The following is a 20,334-nucleotide window of genomic DNA, read 5'->3' on the forward strand; positions in this document are numbered from 1 at the left end:
TATTTTTCCTCGTAAATATTCATTTATGTTGATTGCAGTCATATCGATTTGCACTTAGTATAATCCTAACAATTCAAAGTAAAGATATTTTAAGTTATTCTGAATATATGTCATAACTATAAAGTGCAGGATTTTTTCAAAGTTCAGTGTCCGTCAGTGTGAATATCAGAATGTGGGTGATATTAGCCAACATTATTTAGTCTCACTATGCAAGGGTATGGAGTATCTGAGTAAAACATTGCCGCTTTTTTTTTGACGTGCAGTTTGACATGGTTGACCAGATGCCAAATTATGATGATAAGAGAGAGACCGCCAGATGCAAGAGGCTTACTGCATGGGAAATACACATCTTTTGTGACAAATGCAGCAGCCACCTGTGCTTTGTGCCACACAGAAAATGCTTCAAAGCCGCTCATTGAAAATGAGTGAATCGAGAAAAATGTCCACAAGCGGATGTCTGTTCCAGTTGTTTTTATGATCAATTATGTAGCCTCAAATGTTAAAAAAATACGACAGTGTGTTCATGATATTTTACCGAGAAAGACGTCAAAACTGATGTCTTGATTTATGTTGCCCAAAATCATACACTTGTAAAGTTGTTCATGTTCAGACCTGCACACAGACATAAACACACATGCAGACATGTTAAAAACACGTCAAGTTTTGATGACATTTCATGCCCATTCAGTCGTTTCGTCCGTTGTAATGGACATTGAAAAAAAAAAAAAAAAAAACATTGACATGGCAAAAATGTCTTTATTTCCCCTGCATTTCTATATTGGAAAGGAGTATAAAAACAACTGGGTAATTATTATTTTTTTGGCTCAACAGTAAAACATCAGGTCTGAAGGGGTTAGGGTCCTTGTCTTATAGCAGGTTGATGGTCAAGCCATTCACATTTGAACATAGCCAGACCAAATTTGTTTGCACATTCTAAATTCTTACTGCTAACTTTCCATCATCCATGAAAAGGTGACCATATGTGTCCAGGCCGTGACAAGACTTCCTCCATGTTTTACTTGTACTGGGATGTTTTCGATCATCTACTTCTCCACGTTTCTGTCTTTGTATCACTTGTTAAGTACCATTTTGGTCCCATTTGCCCACACTACTTTGTTCCCCAACCGTTTTTGTTTGTCTTTGTACCTTTTGGCAAGTGTAGCCTTTGATTCTTACTGCTGATCAGAGGTTTGTATTGTGCAGTATAGCCTCTGCAATTCTGCTGCTGAAGTCTCTTACAAGCTCTGGCCTGAGATACTTTCACACTCTCTAGACTGAAGTCAATGACTGTTGTTTTGTGGCTTTTCTTCACAGCTCGGAGGATTTTTCCATCATCAGCTGCAGTTGTTTTCCGTGGGCAACCTGCACTTTGTTTTATTTTGGAGTCCACCACTTGCTTCTTTTTTTTTTTTTCCCTCAGAACTTTCCACACTGATGTACTTGATATTTTCACTTCCCATGCCATGGTTTTCAATAATTGTTTTTGTTTGCACTTCTTATAGATGAACTGCTTTCCTGTCATAGTCAGGTCTCTGGTCTTCGTGTTGGCATCTGGCTTCAACTGAAATTTCAAAAGATGACAAGAGAGTGGAATGAAGACGAGACGCCCACTGGGTGAGCAATCCATGCAAAAGGAAACATCTCGGCAACGAGTTCGACCTACCAGTCAGCTGGTAAGTTACATTTCCACACATGGAAGTGCATTCAATCAACACACTACAGCCATTGTCATGAAACAGTAAAATCCATGTGCATGTCAGGACCATGAAGTGCTAAATTGCTCTTTTCATTTCACATCCATGTTTTGCGTTTAAATTGAAACACCCGGTGAAAACATTTCATTATGATGTTAACTTTTGAAGGAGATTGTGACAAGCGGCATCAGAGATGTGCTAAATGTGCCAGTTTAGTGTATGCCAGCACTGGACCATGCAGTTTTTTAGTATTTTAACTGTTTTCAGCTTTTAAAACGTGCTCTATATTCACATTCACAGTTCTGGAATACTGAAAAATGTCGTCATTTACTATATAATCCATGTGATTCATCATCCGCATCATCATTATCTATAATCCTTATTTAGAGTTTTTTGAGAACCACTTCTTAGTTTATCATTTATTCTTAATTAACTGACAATGGGTTCCTTAATGTCAGGAATTTTCATGCATTCTCTCACAATTTAAAGTCCCACAGTGGCTTATGCATCCAAATTTGCATACTTTGTAATCTAGCAAGTTGTGCTATGGTAACTAGAGAGCATCCATACCATGAAGGTGGGAACCTGCCCTGCTGTGTCTTGATTTAAGACATTATTTAATGCAACAGTGGGGTTTAAAAGACCCCCAACAGTGTGATCCATGCTGGCACCACAACAGAAATGTGCTATCTGGGTGGCGCTCTGCCTGCCTATACACACGGGAGTCTTTGTTAATGCTAATTGGCCGCCGTACCGACCGACGAAGTGGAACACAGCTTCCCTAGCACATCACGCCTTGTTTGTTATTGAGTGAATCCAAATGGTACCGTTCCTCTGGCACTGTTGGAGCCACCGGCAGTCCCAAGATCTGACAAGAGAGCTTAACCTGTAATTTTGTGCCTACTTGCGGCACACTGGTCAGACAGAAGTCATCAGTTCACTGATTGCAGGTTGTGCAGAGAAATCTCCAATCGGCTCGTCCTCGCCTGCACTAATAGCAAAATTTCAATTCCCTGACACTCAATTCATCTCAATTTATAGTATGTTGTTTCCATGGAGAACCTATTAGTACGTTAGCTGGGTGCTCATTCCGAACGGCACAAATCACAGTGAGAAATAGATTCCTCTCAACTATTCTATGGCACCCTATGTAACTGTCAGAAGCTGCTGGGTGGTGGTAAGATGCGGTAATGTGTAGTGATTGTTTCTGTGGCATTTTGCCTCCTCCTGTTGTCTCGCCTCTCTTATTAACATGCACTTAAATTCCCTTTGTTCTCTCAAGTGCTCATTAAAGAATTCAGTGTCTTCTGATGTCTATAGTTTTACATAATTAGAACCCAAGAGGGTTCCACATGTGCACTAAAGTTCTCCATTTGTTTTACTCTGCATTAGAGGAGCAATTTGTTTAATTTCTCTGGAGTTTAACCTTGCTGACTGTGATGGAAAAGCACCTGCGAATCTTGCATTCAGCCAGATCACCAGTGAGAAAACACAGCTCGTGAGTGTTTTCTTTCTTGTAGAGTCTGTGATATTATGTATATCCATGGAAGGCATTTACATATTATATATTTATAATCATATATATTTATAATATAAATGTGTAATGTCATTGTCTCAAAAGCATGACAAACATTTCATCAATCTCTGGGTATAACTAATTCATAATTGTGATACATGCACATTATTCAGTGTTAAGAATTAATGTTTCCAGTTTAATACATAATTTACTAACGTGCTGTCATTGTATCTGCATGGTGTGATGTGGCGAACGCAAAGATCATTTACGCATTTACTGCTCAGCCTTGTGAAAAATATTGGCAGGATTTGTTGGTCTGCATCTGTCCTGCAACGCAGTTTGACTTTACTACTTCAGTAAATGACATAGGATGTCATTATCCTAAAAACGTTTCAAAAATGTCAAAGGAATACACTTGTTTGTGTTCAAAACATGACGTTAAATCCCACGGCTGGTTTGCATAGCTTTGCATAAAGAATGGAGAAAGAGAGAAAGGGTGAATCTGTCCAAACTGGCAAAAATCCTCCGACCAGGACCTTCAAAGTTCACTGTAATTAACGTGCTGTATCTTTCTTGTTTAATCTGTACAAGTGTAAAACTGACAGTTCACAATTTTACAAGGGTCATGTGCTCTACAGCTTCCTGGCTGGGACCAGTAACATCCTACGATTTCCAGTGGTTGCCTGGCAACTGGTCCCACTCAGGAAATATTAACCTGACAGCGGTGGGTTGGTGGTTCCCTCCTGTTTTTAATCTTTATGCTAGGCTAAGCTATAAGCTAACCAGCTGCTGATTGTAGGTAGATATTTACTGCGCAGACACAAGCGCTGCATCAACCTTTATTTATTCTGTACTAAGCAAGGGAATAAGCATATGTCCACAAATGTCAAACTACATCTTTAAATTTTAATGTATAATGGTCTTTTTTTTTCTTTTTTTTTTACCATTTTCATAAACGTGTTGTTCATAGCCTGACTAGAAAAAGACCTTCATCCTGTGTAGTCGTCTTGTTCTGAGTCATCACAGACGTGCTATGAGGAGAAACTGGGAGCTCTGTACAAATGTCCCCAAAGAGCCATTCATTTCCTAAGCCCATATTGCAGACTTTCTCCTTGGTAAACTCTAAGCCAGGAGGAAAAAAAAGAAGAAGAAAAGTGTGGCTTGTATCCCTCACTCCTCTCCTCTCCTCTCCTCTGAATGAAAGGAAAACATTTGGCAATGTTTGCCATACTACCACTGGTGCCAACACGAGGGACAAGGACAGAGAATTTATTCAAAGCCATGCCCCTCTCAGCATCTTCTTAGCATTTTTTAAAAATTTGTCATGATTTTCCTACCTAAGATCCAGAATGCAAAATGGCCTCTTGTGCCAGTTCCTTGTCTTACAGCTGTATGGAGCTAAAAGTGAGCGGCACATATGCATCTGAGTGTTTTTGTGCCATTGCGCAGTTTGACTGTAGTCCGTGTATGTCGGAGGGGTCTGGACTACGAAGAATGCGAGGTGGGGAGGGCTTGATGTGGTGTTCCAAAGTGAGTGGCCCGCCGAGGAAAACAATAAAGCACGAATGACAGGAACAGATGGCCTTCTTTATTGTCCCCTGAAATGCAAACACTGAATATCTTTGCTTGGTGGGTGGCATCGTTATATATTTATTTTCTCCCTCCTGTCCCTCTCCCCGCTAATAGCACTGGTGGCTGGCACCCACCCACATTTAAGACTAAAAGGCCTGATAAAGGGGTTGGAGCCAGATGCTTATTATTGGTTGCTTAAGATTTAATGGGCAGTGACACAGAACAAAGATGACAAGGGGTGGCACGAGCGTCCAAGCTGTCGGGTAAGTGTGCGCTACACATAGGGCATGCATATGAAAACGCACAACAGCAAAACATCACAGCGTGAATTTGTCCAAAATCTCTGGCTGTTTTCTACCCAGAAACACTGGCTGAAAGATTATGGTGATGCTGCATGTCCAAATTCTTAATTCCCTTCTTGCCATTTAAGCTAATGATGGTGGATCTGATGGAGGGATGTGAATGAGGCTGAGACACGACAAAGACGTCACGCTTTAATCTGAAAAGCATCCCACCCACCATGTTCAGTTCCTATTAACACCACATTTATGTTTGAGCTGCTACAAAACTCTGCGCTCTAGACACAAGTCTTTTGTTTACCCAGTATCCACCTAGGACACAGAAAGCTGCTGACAGGATGTATCTGACAAAATTAAAAACCTCCTGATTGTGTTTTCAGTCTATTATGATTTTTTTGAATCTGCTTCAATCACTGCAAGCCCTAAAATCCATAAACCGCGTGTATAAACAAAACGCTGTCACCGAACACATTTAAAAGCATATCTTTCATGGTCAAAGTGAAAGAACTTCAAAGAATTTGCAAACAGGCCCGGCTACCTCGTGTGCACGGAATGAAAGTTCAATTTTTACACCCTCAAGACAATTACAATTAGCACACCACACTGGCATCACGCAATATGGTTCACACTCTTAGGGAATTTCAAGCCCGATTCCTTGAAATTATGCTCAATACTGCATGTCTGCTACAAGAGCGAGAGATGTAGTGCTGCCCAGATTTAGCTTTTTAATCAATAAAATTAGATAATACGAATGAATGTCCGCACAAAGCTGCAATGTGCTCTCTTAATTTGTTTTCTCTATGGTATCTGCTGGAAGCCAACAATGTTTTTTGTGTATTTGATTTCAGATGGCCAAATATTTAAGTCCCTCTCTGGTTGTTGATTTAACTCCCAAAAACTCTACTAGATGTATCATTCCCATTAAAAATCATCTTTTCCTGCCCTAAAATGGCTCAGATGTGCAGATCTGACCACTAATGGCAGCTCGAGCGCACCAGTTCACCCACGACTCAGACTGAAACCCCGGAAATCTGAATCTGTATTTCTGAGAACGTCATCGACTCACTGCAGCTTAAAGATTTCCTGCTTACTTCGCTCATGATATATCTAAAAGCATGTAGAAAACAGCAGATGGACAAATTAACAAGGTAAAAAAAAAGATTTTCACCATAGGAGGTCTTTAAAAAGTCACTGATTTCAAGCACAAGACTTGTTTATTTTACAAAACTATCCAATACTCAATGTGAACTACAGTCTGTGGAGTCACAGTCCTGTGCTTTTGGTAGAGTCAGTAAAGTCTCTAAATGATACTATAATAAAAACAATTAAAGGCAGCTTTGATTTGGATTAGGAGGATTACTAGTTTAAGCTCTTCATTATTGAGTCTTTAGCAAAGGTACATTCTATTTCACTGCAGCAGTGTGAAAGAAGGATCTTTAAACTGTGGGAGGATTTTTCAACCGTGGGGAGTTTTTTAGCGGGGGAAAAATGACATAAATGCTTTGCTGAAGCTCTACATTCACGCTGCATTGTGTTAAATCATTACTTCATTTGTCTCTCTTACTCCTCTTTACCCCCTTACTCATTTCTCTTCCTCCTCTCTAACTTTTGCTCATCTGTTTAACACGACAGCCTCGCTCCCTCCTGCCGCCTTTTTCTCTCTCCTCCTCCTCCGTCTCTTATCTTTCGCCAGCCCTCCCCCTCTTATCTCACATGCTCTGTCGTTGCCCCTCTCTATTTCATACCACTCTCTCTCTCTCTTTTTTTTTATCCCTCCCCCTCCTTTTACACCTTCCCCCCTCTGCTCGCTCCACGACTGTAACACAGTGGTGGCCCGCCCTGTTTTTTTTTGCTGGGTTCATCGCTCCTCTCCCTGATAATTCCCCTGTATTAACTGGCTGGAGTTATTACCCGTTATATGAGATGTCTATGTTGAGAGCGCTTTATGAGATCCTGGTCCCCGTGGATAAGATGATGGAGTTGGTGAGTGCTGTCATCCCCCAGCCATATAATGGCATCAGTTGGGAAATACACAATGCCATGGATTATTGATAGAGCCATATCTGCACTTCTGCTGACAAATTCCTGGCCTGGGTTGAAGGGGCACATAATCCTGAAGAATATCTCTGCTAATATGGCCGCCTCCATACAGTTACACCTCTGCTCTCTTTGGAGTACTTTGGTTTCCTCTCCTCCCCTGTGACAAATGGCCGAGTACTCCCAGCGATTCAAATGAGCGGGTGAAGATTTATTCTAACAATAGGGCTCTCCCACACCGTCTTACATTGAAATCACCCAACTATCTTTGCTGCTGCTGCTGCTACTCCAAAAAGTATTTTATGACAGGAAAAGAGAGCAGAATCGAATGAGGAGGACCCTAAAGATTCATCACGATAAAAGCTCTCGGAGGTGAAAACCAACATAAGGCAAAAAAACAACAACAACAACAACAAAACGATATTAATATGGCATAAGAAAAGATACCTCCCCTCATTAGCAGTTCACCACCCATCAAAACAAGTAGGTAAACAATCCTGCACTCCCTATAAATAGAGTGTAGTAATTCTCCTGGCTCTCATTACATGCCTCCTCCCTCTGTATTCTTCAATCTGTCTGATGCGCCGTGGTGGGACTCGGGCTCAACGGCGTTTAGCCGGCGTGAAGACCACAGGCTTGCATTCTTAGTTATGGCCTTCATTTTTTGATCTCGCACGCAAGCATTACTCTCAGACGTGTGGTGGTGGTGGTGGTGGTGGTGGGGGCAGCGAGAGACAATAACTGATCAAACGCGAGCGGTTAACGAAGCTACTGGGGGAACGCTACGGGTCGAATAAAAGAGGCCTCCTTCTGGTCTTCGGATGCATCAGAGGCTGCTCGGTTTACACCAGAGTCTTCCAATGCCTCCGCACCGCACCGAACCAGTGGCGGCACATTTGCGTATTGGTCTGAGAAATTGCATGTAAATGACCAGACGAGCATCTTCTTGTGAATTGCTCTTCATTGCTCATCTCGAGACTCAAGCCTCAGTAGCCATGTTGCTTTTCAGAGGAATATGAAATTACTATCACATTGAGGGAAATCAAAGTCTTGTTCTGCTGCAGTCCTCTGGGCAGCATTGTGCAGTATTGCTTTGGAAACGGGCCTAATTGGTATGTGTGGGCCAAACTCACCCCACTGCCTGAAACTAGCTGGCTTCATGTTCACAACAATTGGATTTGGAATAGCTGCCCTAGATTGTTTGTGTTTTGCAGTTAGGGTGTGTGTATGTAGCATCAAGAGTGCAAAGCTAATCCCAGTCTCTCCTCTGTCTATCATATTAGAATGCATGACTCTTGTAATTGCTTGAAGTCTATTGTAGCCAATAGCATCGAACCATGTATTTTTAAAAGCGGTGGGTGGCTGTGGTCTCCTTAAAGAAAATGGAGGGATTTGAGCTGAACAATTAGTGGCAGCTTCCATCTGACAGACCATATTTCTGCCTTTTAGCTCAGTGTATGGCCTGGCAGCGCACCAGAAAGCAGAGAAAAAAGGAACATTAAGTCACCTATAATTTTCTTTCCAACAGTCAGAATGTGAAACAGACACATGACAGCTTAGTGATTCATTTAGTCCTGCACCATGTCTGCCTCCCGAATGATGATTGGCTCTGGCACAGGGTTTGCCTCAACCATAGAGGCACCGTGTGCGGGCTCCTGAGTCGAAGCCTGTGATGCTGTCTCACAAAAAAACAACTATTAACCTAATATCTCATTTTGAAATATGGAGGCAGGGAGTTTCTTCTTTGCGTGTGTCTGCATTCTGTGGTCTCAACACAACCTTGCCGTAAGGGGGACATGTTGAATGAAAGCTCCCCTGCTTGCCTCTCACCCCTCATCTGAGGCTATAAATGCACAATGTGTAAATAATTTGGGAAGCATATTAACTCTCATTCTGTTGTTCAGCAAAACCCTAAGCACTGCTGGTAATGTGCACTGTGCTCACCTCCAACATGGAGGTTTGCCGAATTAGCTTGCGCCAGTAAGTTTTTTCCTCCCAAACGCACCATGGTGCAATATAGGGAGAGAGAGAATGTGATTACAAACAGTAAGTTATTGCCTCGGGCACAATTAAAACTTTGCAGACGAGCATTCCTGATTGCAAACTGAATCAGGTATGGTGTTGGTGGGGCATGTTGCTTGTTAATTGGTTAATTACGGAGCAGGAAGGCTTGCTATACAAGTATTAACTGGGAAATCTGCTCTACATTTTCTGTCAGTCCCACATGTAAACCAGACACCGGGGCAGCCCCTCGACTAAAAATAAGCTCATCAGCAATTTGAAGCCGTGTGGGCTGTCTCTCATCGTGATGGAAGAGCTGTTCACAAATGGGCCGCTTGCTGCTCACACACACACACACACCACAATGCTATCCCTCAAAACGTACAATCTTACTCGATGTGTTTGTTGCCATAGGAGCAGTGCTGCAGTTCTAGTCGGAGTTCGAGAAAATTGCCCTCGTCTGCGTAATTAGGCGAGAAAAAAATAATAATAGTAGTTGTAGACAAGACATGTCGGGTTGTTTTTGCAGTAGTTTTGAATAAAGTGAGAGGTTCTGAAATGCATCTTGTAATTTATTGGAGGTTATTTTTTGTTATGAAGCTGTTCTCTGTGAGATAAGGAATAAATCTGGTTAACCATGGACTGGCCCAAGGACTGTGAAGTGCACAGCACCAATGACTTAACACCATGACTTGCAGGTGTATTGCTTCATGCAACATGTTTCTGACAAAGTCGGGGAAAAAACAGCCCAGGGCGCAGACTCGCCACAAGGACAGCCTGTACAAACACACACACACACACACACACACACAAACAGGCACACACATGCGCACCTCATACCTCTGAGGAAATGTTAGGATTTCTTAGTCAATGCCCTCGCTGCCTCAAATCCTACAGGTCTTACTCAGAGCCAGTGTTCACTGTTGCTTGAGTAAATCAGAAGTGTTTTCTGACTGCAACCGCATTTGGCTTTGATTAAAGCAATGCCACAGGCTAAAAGCTGTCCACATCCCTTTATGAGCATGCTTTTCTGACCTTTCTGTTCAGCGAGTCTTCTTAGGACTGAGGACTTGACACAACATGACATGTTGCCAGGTCAGTAAACATGGTGTTGCTCGAGATGAAACAGCAGCAAGCAGAAAACAAATTGGAGGTTTAATGTATGCTTTGATTTCTTTTCATCTCTTCAGCCAGTGTTTTATTTTTTATAACCATGTGTTTGCTCATATGTTACCTTTATTATACATCATTGTTAATCGAGCTACAAATCCTAGTTAAATGGAGCACTAATCTGCTTTCTATTGTTCGAGCTACATGTCTTTTTATAAATGTTAGACTGAAGGTGATAAAACTAACCATCTCTTATGTATTTGTCCTTTTATATTTTCCATTTTTCTGTTTCAAAAGGCTTGAAATCCTGACTCAGCTTTTTATTTTTCTGCCTGTCCACAAATTAAGAGAAAGCACCAGTAGAATAAATCAGCTTTTAACCCAGTGAAAGCATGTCAAACATGCCAACACGCTTTCCATTTCAGATTTGTTGCATATTTTAACATAATTAGGCAAAATTAAACTGTCTTTTGTATTTATAACACCGTTGACAGTTGTCATAATAATGCTTGGTATTTTTATTGCAAAAGAGTCACTGCAGAGAGCTGCATGAATTCCTCCTTGGTCCTGTAAATTGCTTTCCATCTGTGGCTTGAAATAATTTAACCAAAATTTAAAAACAAAAACAAACAAACAAACAAAAGAAAAACAGGTCACATGAAAAGTTTTTCATGTGTGTATGTCAAAATGACCCAGTAGTAGTTTTTGTTAAATATTAACATCTTATCCTCACATGAAAAGTATGAGCCTAAAAGTAATTATTTAATGTCCACACCCGCATTATGTAAAGTTTGTCATCATATTATCAAACCTGCAGATAGTAGTGGTTAGCTACTCATTGAGCAATGCTACACAGAATAATGCAGTAATTAGTCTTTTGAATTTTTCCGTATAGTTGAAATGTGGTTTGCATACAGAAATACTAAATATGCCTGGCAAAAGCATGTTGCAGGATGAATGGTGCGTATGAATTTTTTGCAGGAAATGCATGCAATTATCACCTAAATTTACAGCTTCCCGCGTCTTTACGTGGCTTTATGGTGAGCTACAGCTCACTGTTTGGCTTTCCGGCTCTCAAATTTACTGTTTTGATTCGCTCTCGCTGTTCTCATAGTTTCCAGCTGCAGCAGACAGCTGTTTTTGGTGGAAAAAGCTCCAATAACCCACTGTACACTATCGACTACCCATCAAACAGCAAACAGATAGAGCAAGACACTGGCTGGGGAACATAATGGATCTTTTGCGGCAAAAATCTGAGATATGCCATATAGTTAAGGAGAGTGAATGTTCAGCATGCAACAAAAAAATGACCTCAAAAGGGATGATGTTAACTAGTCCAATAAATTCTGCTTCTATTTGCAGAAAGATGATGATGTGATTGAAGAAACTCATTTTTCCCACTGTTATTTTTGCATTTTCTGTGCAAATAAAGCTGACAATGGTAAATATACTGCCTCCAGGAAATAGCCACATCCTCAGTCTCATAAGTCCCATAATTTCAGATCAGCTTTATTTATATGACTAGCTCTATACTATTAGCTCATTAACCTGTGGCTATTATTACCGATCATGGCTTATTCTGTCTGTCACTTGCACGTTGGACTGACTCACCGCTTCAGTTTGGTTAAAGGACCAGTGTGCAGGATTTAGTGGCACCTAGCAGTCAAACTGCAAATTACAGCCTCGTGGACACCAATCCCTCAACCTCTCCTCTCCGTCTGTGTAGGAGAAAGTACAGTGGCCGTCACTTCAACATAAAAACAAAAGGGACCCTCTCAGGAGCCAGTGTTTGGTTTTTCTCTTCTGGGCTACAGTAGAAACATGCCAATGCAGCACAGCAGGCTGTGGGAAAGGGGATCTGCTCCCTGTGTAGATATGAAAGGTCTCATTCGAAGCAAACAAAATAACTATGTCTAGTCCAATTGTCATCTGTTTCCTCAGAGAAATATCCAAATGAGTTAATTAGCCCTGTCTCTCACACTGAAATAAGACATATTACATGTACAGAAACATAATTTTGACTACTATAGGAAATTCTTTTACAAATACATCCACCTAAATCCATCACATTGGTCCTTTAAAATACTTTTACTGCCAGTTTGTGTTTAGTATTACTTTGCATTTGGGTTTAAATGTGTTAAATATATTCTGTTCTGATTTTATTTCTGCTACTGTCATGATTAAACACGTGCATTGTGAGTTAGTAGACTTTTTTTTCTCTGCAAAACACATTGCATGGTGACAGTGGGCTGAGCTTAAACACAAAATGAGTCAATGAGTGTTATGTAGCCGACAGAGTCATATTTGAGAGAATAATTAAGTGCATTGTTTACATCCACTTCAACACAAAACTCAAAATACACATTTAGACATTAAGACTCCAGAGGGAAAATGGCTGTAAACGTTCTGGTGCCAGTGTAGGCACAAATTGGAAATATCAAGAACTTTTTAAGAATTAAGAAATAAATATTAAACTAACAATCAAATGAAAGAAATTGAAGGGTTGCCCTAAATTTAAAGACCTCACAGAAAGAGATGAGCAGTTAAAGAATGATCCCATCTTCCTGTTTACCACCTCTGTAACCACTGCAGGGCTATTTCTGTAGATGGGATTGCATTATATTTCATCCTTGTTTCCTAATTGTCTGCAGCCCCTGTATATGCAAATAAGTGATTATCATTACTGACCTAAATAGGCCCTGTAATTTTAATAAGACAACGCTAAATAATTAAATCTTTCTTTTTCTACCACGGATTCAGAATAATGTCTCGTCTCCTCCTTAACACAAGCATCTACTTGTCACTGTCTCATTTACGTTACAAGTAAACAAATCAGTAATTGCTGGTAAACAATCAAGTTATTTAGTGTAGCATCTGTTTGCGTAGCTGTCTGCTTGTAATATGAGATTAGTGATAAATTTAAGGTTAATGGGCCATGACGACGGAAAATTAGTAGCCGGTAAATGGATAGTTTAGCAAGAGTTTTATTGTTAAATGTTGCTGGAGGATTGCATTGCAGATTTATGTTGGGGGACAAAGATAGATGTGCTGCCTGGTATTCACATCTCTTTGGCAAATGCTTGTTTCTACATGTTGGCAGCGAGACAGTGGCTGGTCCTAGTCAGCAACCGGATACTGTAGTCCCTCCAACACTTCCACCTCTCCGTGCCTCTCACTCCCTCTCATCGAGTTAAGATTTATCATCTATACATATTTTTTCCCTCTTTGTAACCAAAGAGAATGTCATCCTCTGTTTTGTTTTCTTGTGATACTGCTGAAGAATTTCACATGAGCACAGAAACCTGAAGTGAGGATGCCTTTGCCAACAGGTCTGCAGTCTGGCACGGTCACCCACTGGCCCACCTAGTTCAGGGGTGCACAGGTACGCCAAGGTGCCCACCACCCACGCGTTCCTCTTATCCTTCGCCAAGTCAGCTTGGTTGCAATGAAACTGCTGTTATTTCATTAATACAAGCCTGGAGGTACAGGTAGGAAGGTAAAAAAAAAAAAATCTAAAAAGGTGATTTCTGTAATGAGGAAAGAGCTTGAATTTATGGTGGAAAAGTAAGTGGAATTCACAGTAAATATTTGCAAAACAAACTAGTGTTTGAGACGTGTTAAAGTCTGAACAAATACAGCCACTAAACTGATAAAGTAAATACAAACAGCATTTTGTTTCGTGTGTGTGTGTGTGTGTGTTTGGGAGCCACATTCATAATTTAACAAGAGCATTTTCCCCTTGTGAGCAAAAATGACCCTTTACAAATGAACAACACATGATTCTAGCCAAGTAAAAAAAAAAAAAAAAAGACTAAACGCAGCCAATTGGGCTTAAAAAGGATGTCAGATGAATAAGTGTATCATTTCAACAATAAGACGTGTTGGGGGAGTATTGGCTGGGGTCTCCAGGCTTTTGGGATTCAAACGTTATCCTTTGCATAAATTATAAACCCTGTACAATTACAGTGTTGTACTCAGTTTTGTTTTCTGATTCCCTCTCCCCCTCACACACTCTTAATCACCACGCTACCACTGCCACAACAACAAAATCTTAAGCTCGAAATCACACAACCCACACAGAGCGCTATCATCTGATAAAAGCATTGGATGATGTGAAGTAATTTATTGTGGCACTTGCTCATACTGGCACAGAGGGTTACATCATTGGCAGTATGAACTGGTGCCTCGCAGCTAATATCCTGTAGATTGATAGGATATTTTCTCCATGTCAGTCTCTGCCTTTGCTGCCTTCCCTTAACAATGCCAAGAGGGTATAGACCGTTGAGATTTGGGTTGAGAACAAATCATGCTGTTGTTCTAGTATTGTTTGACAAACATCCAAGAACTCGGGGTAGATTGACTCAGACTTGCATATCATTCTGTCGTTTTGGAGAGTAAATGGAAAGTGCCAGGGGTGAAGTCGAGGCAGAGGGCGCCGTGAATGGGCAAACGGATTTAACAAGCGCAAGACAGACAGATGGTGTAGCGAAACAAAAACACAGGGAGGAAAAAAAAAGGGACGACAAAAAAGGTAATAAGAGCGAGAAGGCCCGCATCAGAGAGGAAGAACGGCAGAGAATCCCCCTGGTGAAAAGTTGTTGTGCACCACAGTTCTCAGATCTCTCATCCAGAAAACATCTTCAAATATAGCAGGAATAGCAACAAACGACAGTCTCCAAATGTTGGAAACTGTCATTATCCTGATCTGTCACCATATCAGATGGTTGAAATCAAAGTCAGCACCCATCAGTGGGGTTAAAAAGTTGTGATTCAGAACAGGAAAGGGGAAAAATAGACCTCTTCATATGCAGTACATTTTACATCAGTAATCTATGATGGCAGGATGTTGTGGAAACTCTGGAGACTTCAACCAGTGACTTTAACAAAGATTTAAAGCATTAACTACAGAGATGCCGTGACATCTGTAAACTCTCTCTAGTGAGCTAGACTAGTGAGCTGTACACTTGTTGTAGTTGAAAGTGTTTCCAAAATGTTGCATGTCCACGTTGCAAAGATTCCAGGTCTGCTTTGCCTGATGGGAAACCCTGATAATGAGACCTGAGACGTGTTCAACGAGGGAACAAATGTGTAATAAAGAAAAAGCAACTAAATCTTTGATTTAACTGAACTGATCAAACCTAAGCTAACATCACATGCACGCAGTTTATCCATCTGGATGTTTGCCTACGACTTAAATGCGGCTTGCAAGACAACAATGCCCAAGTCAGAACCACGTCGTCTCATCTCAGAGAGCTCCCAAACAACCCTTTCGAGTGAATCTCGCAGAAGAAAATTAAAAATTAAACATGAACCATTTGGCAAGAACTTTAATCATTACAAATCTTAAAACAATAATTATCAGCTAATCAACATAGCATACAAATCTAATTCTAATCCCCATAGTTGGTAAAAACCTGATCACAGCACGCATAAGTGTTTAGAAGGTGACTCCCTTTTACCTTCCATTTGATGTAAATCCATACAGGCATCTAAGTGCAGCCCAAAATACAATGCTAAACACACAAAATCCTGACATAAAGATTGTACTACTCAACATTCAGGTCACAGAGATTATTTATCAGCTTCTCTGAAAAGTCACGATGTCCCGATCAAGTTTATTTGCCTGATCCAATCTGAGTCACTTAGTATTTAGTGTCTGCCAACAATGAGTCCTAATCCAAAACCATTTCCCCCAGATAATACATACTTTAAGTATATTCAAGTTATTAAAATCAACTGACTGCATATGTTTACCTACCTCTGCAATGCATAAAGAAAAAAAACTGCAATTCTGCATCTACTCCACAAACTTTAAAAGACAGCAAACCCTCTATCTTTCCACAGGCATGCCAAAACATGTTATGTACATTCGCTGTAGTGCATAGTTGCACCACCATGTGAAGCTTCCTAATGTTTAAGACTGTAATAACCCGAGCAGAGAGGATTGTGGGAGTTTAAATAGCAACAGGCACCATGACAGTGACATCTGTGACACTCAACCCCGTGACGCGTGAATTTATTTACAATTAAATTTTATATAAAACGTCTGCGTGTTTTTGCTTTCCAGCTGATGCTAAAATAAGTGTAGATTGTTAATTTGTGTATTACACCTAGAACAGATATATAATAATAACAGCTATGTAATAATTAGGTCCCACTCCAACCGGTCCCACGAGAAACCAGTGCTTGCAAAATGTTCAGAGGTGCGTACTGAACGGCACAAGCCGGCAATGGGGCAATGGATATGTTATCTTGGCTGCAGTCTGAATGAAAGTGGTTGTGTTACGAATTTGGGACAATAGACATGTTAATGTCCTCTAGCTAGAGCTGCAAAGTGTTAAATAGGGCATCTCAGTGTATTATGTACACTGTGTTAAACTGATGTAATTGATCTTGATCCTTGAAATCATCTTGGGATATCCCTGCTTCAAGGTCAGTTCATGCTTTCAGAATGAATTGTTAATACACTTCTTCATCTGAAAATATCTGCAAGGGTTTGTGCAGACCCCTTTACATACTTAAAACCATGTGGACTGTACGCACTCCAAGTATACCGGCCACACATGTGCCAAGAAAACAAAATAAATGTTTATATTCGTGATGTAAAGAGTTGTAAGGGAAGTAGTTGCTGTCGGACTTTGGAGATACTTGGATTTGTGGCTCCGGTGCCAAAACACAGTAGGAAGTTCTAAATTCACCACAAATCCTGTGCTGTGTCCACCCACCGCGCTCGGCACACCTCAGGAATAATCACTGACACAGTGCTACAGTCCAAACTGTAATTAGCTTCTATATCCTATAAAAAGTGCAAAAGTGACAAGCAGCCTTTCAGAAACATCCATGGGAGCCCAGTAGGTTCTTTTTTTTCTTCATTGAATGTGAGGAGCAGTGCAACCATCTGTGCAGACTGGCATTTACCTTATGTGGTAGGAATAGATTCATGTGTGCATAAGTTGGTGCACAGATGCAGAAGCCATTGTTAATAGATAACTAACCAGTGACATCTGAAGAACCTCAATGGATATTTTAGGGACAACAAGTGAGCTAACAGAGAGGCTCGTGAGTTGATAAGTTTGAGAATTTACTCTGGCAGTGGTACATCTGCAGATACATCCACTATACAAGCCTTTATTTAATAGATTTAGGGATGCATTGCACACACTGTAAATGCACTGTAAATCATGGGCTGCACTACAAAGTGTTACCTAAAAAACAGATGGAGCGGGCAACAAATACTGAACATACCATTGAATGACAGCCAAAATCGGCGCCAAATGTTGCAGCGGTATAAACAGTGATGAAACTGCTTAGCTTGAGAAATAAGGGGATAAACTGCATAGTGGATGTGGACTACAAATCATTGCACTGAGGTGAACAAAACTATTAGAAATAAACAGCGTTAGATTTGCAGCAAAGGATGTAGTTGCACATGAACACAATATTTAGGCGGCAAGTGTCTCCCCTCACTGACATCTCAGTCCAGCCTGGTTCTGATCACTTATTCCTGGTGATTTAGTGGCACAACACCCGGTTTGGACCCCTCTAATAGCAGATGAGCCACTGTTCTACATGTGGAGAAGGAGATAATCAAATTAATAACCGCATGTAGCAAAGGAGAGCACAGATACCAACACATGTGCAAGGTCATTGGCATGTATTGGCCCGCTCCACCTGCTAATGGTTATGTTTGTATTCGGCTGCAGTACATGCCCCACAGTTTACCCCACCAGAGGCATTTGTGTTTGGAGTTAGGTGCGCTGAGAACCATTAGACTAATTTCACTCTGTGTGTGTGCGTGCGAGCATGAATGTGTTCAAATGCACATGCAAGTTAATTTAGACTTTAAATAATAAGATAGCACGACACTTCAGACGGATTACGGTGCCGCAGCCTACATATTTTCTTTATATGGACTGTTTGTGGCCACACCGCATCGATATTTGCATACTTGAAATATGAAATTGCTCTCAACATAATTGTACCCGTGGAGAAGTGGCATCCATGAAAGCGAGAGAAGAGGAAAGTAAATGGCGTCTGACCAACTCAATAAGATTTTCTACGTTCCATACATTCATTATAATATTTTGTCGCATGAAATTGATTATTTTTACATATTCATCATTTGCGCACATGACTCTCCGTGGCACGGGTCTCGGCTCTCTGCAGAGTGACGAGTGACCTTAGGCATATTCCTGTAAAAGCAAGAAATGCGCTATGAGGTATCGCATCACAAACCCACACATGCACACACACCTCGATGCTGACTGTGGAGATAAATAAATGAACATCCGTGGTCCCTCTCCACCCATAAAATATAACCCACAACCCTTCCCCAGGTTGTTGTGATTTGGAAACAGCTGTTGTTGTGGTGGATTCGCCCCTCTCTTCCAGATCACGTTTCCCCTCTGCTTCTCCCCAGGGAGGCTCTGGTAATATTTTTGCGGTGGGGAGGGGTGTTGCAGGGAGGGGGAGTGTGTGGAGAGAAGCCTTGTCTGCTTCTCTGTCAGAGCTCTAAAGCCCAAGGAGATACTTTGAATAATAGAGCACCTGTACCCACTATCAGTGCACATGCATGCACACCTCCAGCCACATATGTGCGTGTGTACAGTAGGTGCATCTCTGTGTTTGGTGAAGTCATACGACCGCAGGACAACACCAACCGCACACAGAACTTTAGATGAGATGTTTATTGAAGATTTCTGACTGTTTGAGCTGCATATTATACGTGGAGCCAAAACACTCATTACTTTGCTATTAAACTCTCATCTACTACAATTTGCAGACGTATGTACTCTGTCATCTCTGGAGATATCACCATGAACGGCACATTTATAAATTATCCATTTGTAACAATGTGGATTTCTCTCTCTCTCTCTTTCTCCCGCCACCCGGCAGCTCCCCCATTTTGCATCTACATTACTGCTAATCACCTGCTCTGCTCGATCTACGCAAAGATATTTCTTCGTGAATAAGAGGCTATTATATCATCCTCTGCTCAGCACCGGTTTAATCTGAACATTTTTACAGATAGGTGCGAGTCTGCAATGGCTGCCAGATGATTTCAAAGTCTCTGGGAGACTGGAACAGATATTTTGGTGTTAACTGTAAACTGCAAAGAGACTTTTGCTTTCTAATGAACTGTGATTTCACTTTCTTGCATGTTTGTATGTAAATATTAGGTTGCAGCTAGCTTAATGTGACTCACTAGAGAGTAGATTGCAGGTATAAACGTGCTATTGACTGCAAATTTCATGCAACTTTCTCCTCCCCTTCTGCTATCTGCATGCTACCTTTTCCTTTACAACAGGAAAGGACAGCAGCAACCTCTGAGCAGCGACCTATATGCTGAAAGTGGCAAGTTTTGATGAGAGTTTAGAGTGAGGCCTGTTTGGTTCTTTCAGTGAATTAGCTCACGTTTTTGAGAAATGGCATCGTTTTAGCCCCACCCAGTACAATTGTGATTGGTTTAAAGAACTACACCAGACCTTTATTTCTCCCCTGTGTTGTTAAAGGATGATGGGATGCAGTCAGACCATTCTACACAGTGCTGTGTCACCATTAGAGAATGATCTGGTTAAGTGAGACTACAGTTAACTGGGATGGTTAGCCTAGCTTAGCTTAGCATAAAGTGTGGAAGCAAAAGCAAAAGAGTCTTTCTGGACTCCTCTTTGGGAAAAGTGTCAAAACAGAAAGCCTCTTGGCCGTTTCCACATTTTATGCTAAGCTAAGCTAACCATCCCGGCTAACTGTAGTTACTAATAATAACAATAATAATACATTTTTTTGGATTATGTTCATTTTGTCTTTTGTTATTACCTCCGCCAAGGAGGTTATGTGACACCCGGCATTTGTGTGTCCGTCTGTCCGTCTGTCTGTCTTTGTTAAGGTAACTCAAAAACGCCTGGGGAGATTCACATGAAATTTTGAGGGGATGTAGACTATGGTAAGAGGAAGAGCTGATTTAATTTTGGTGGCAATCCAGAAAGGATCCTGGATTCTGGATCACTTTGAATTTTTTTTATTATTAGTACATTTTATTTAGTATGTGGTCCAAAATATGACAAAAACATCATAGGTTAGTATGTCATCCAGCAAAGTGGAGCAA

At 41.0% G+C, this 20,334-nt stretch overlaps 1 long non-coding RNA gene across 1 annotated transcript in view; it reads left to right on the top strand.

Moving 5' to 3' along the window:
- The first annotated feature begins 1,508 nt into the window (after nt 1-1,508).
- LOC127531389 (uncharacterized) overlaps nt 1,509-20,334 on the top strand; it is a 40,206-nt gene continuing 21,380 nt past the window's right edge. Inside the window, exon 1 of the long non-coding RNA XR_007938449.1 lies at nt 1,509-1,673. This is a non-coding gene — a long non-coding RNA (uncharacterized LOC127531389). The remainder of the gene's footprint in view (nt 1,674-20,334) is intronic.

Source organism: Acanthochromis polyacanthus, chromosome 20 (assembly GCF_021347895.1).
Source record: "Acanthochromis polyacanthus isolate Apoly-LR-REF ecotype Palm Island chromosome 20, KAUST_Apoly_ChrSc, whole genome shotgun sequence".
Taxonomy (NCBI): Eukaryota; Metazoa; Chordata; class Actinopteri; family Pomacentridae; genus Acanthochromis; species Acanthochromis polyacanthus.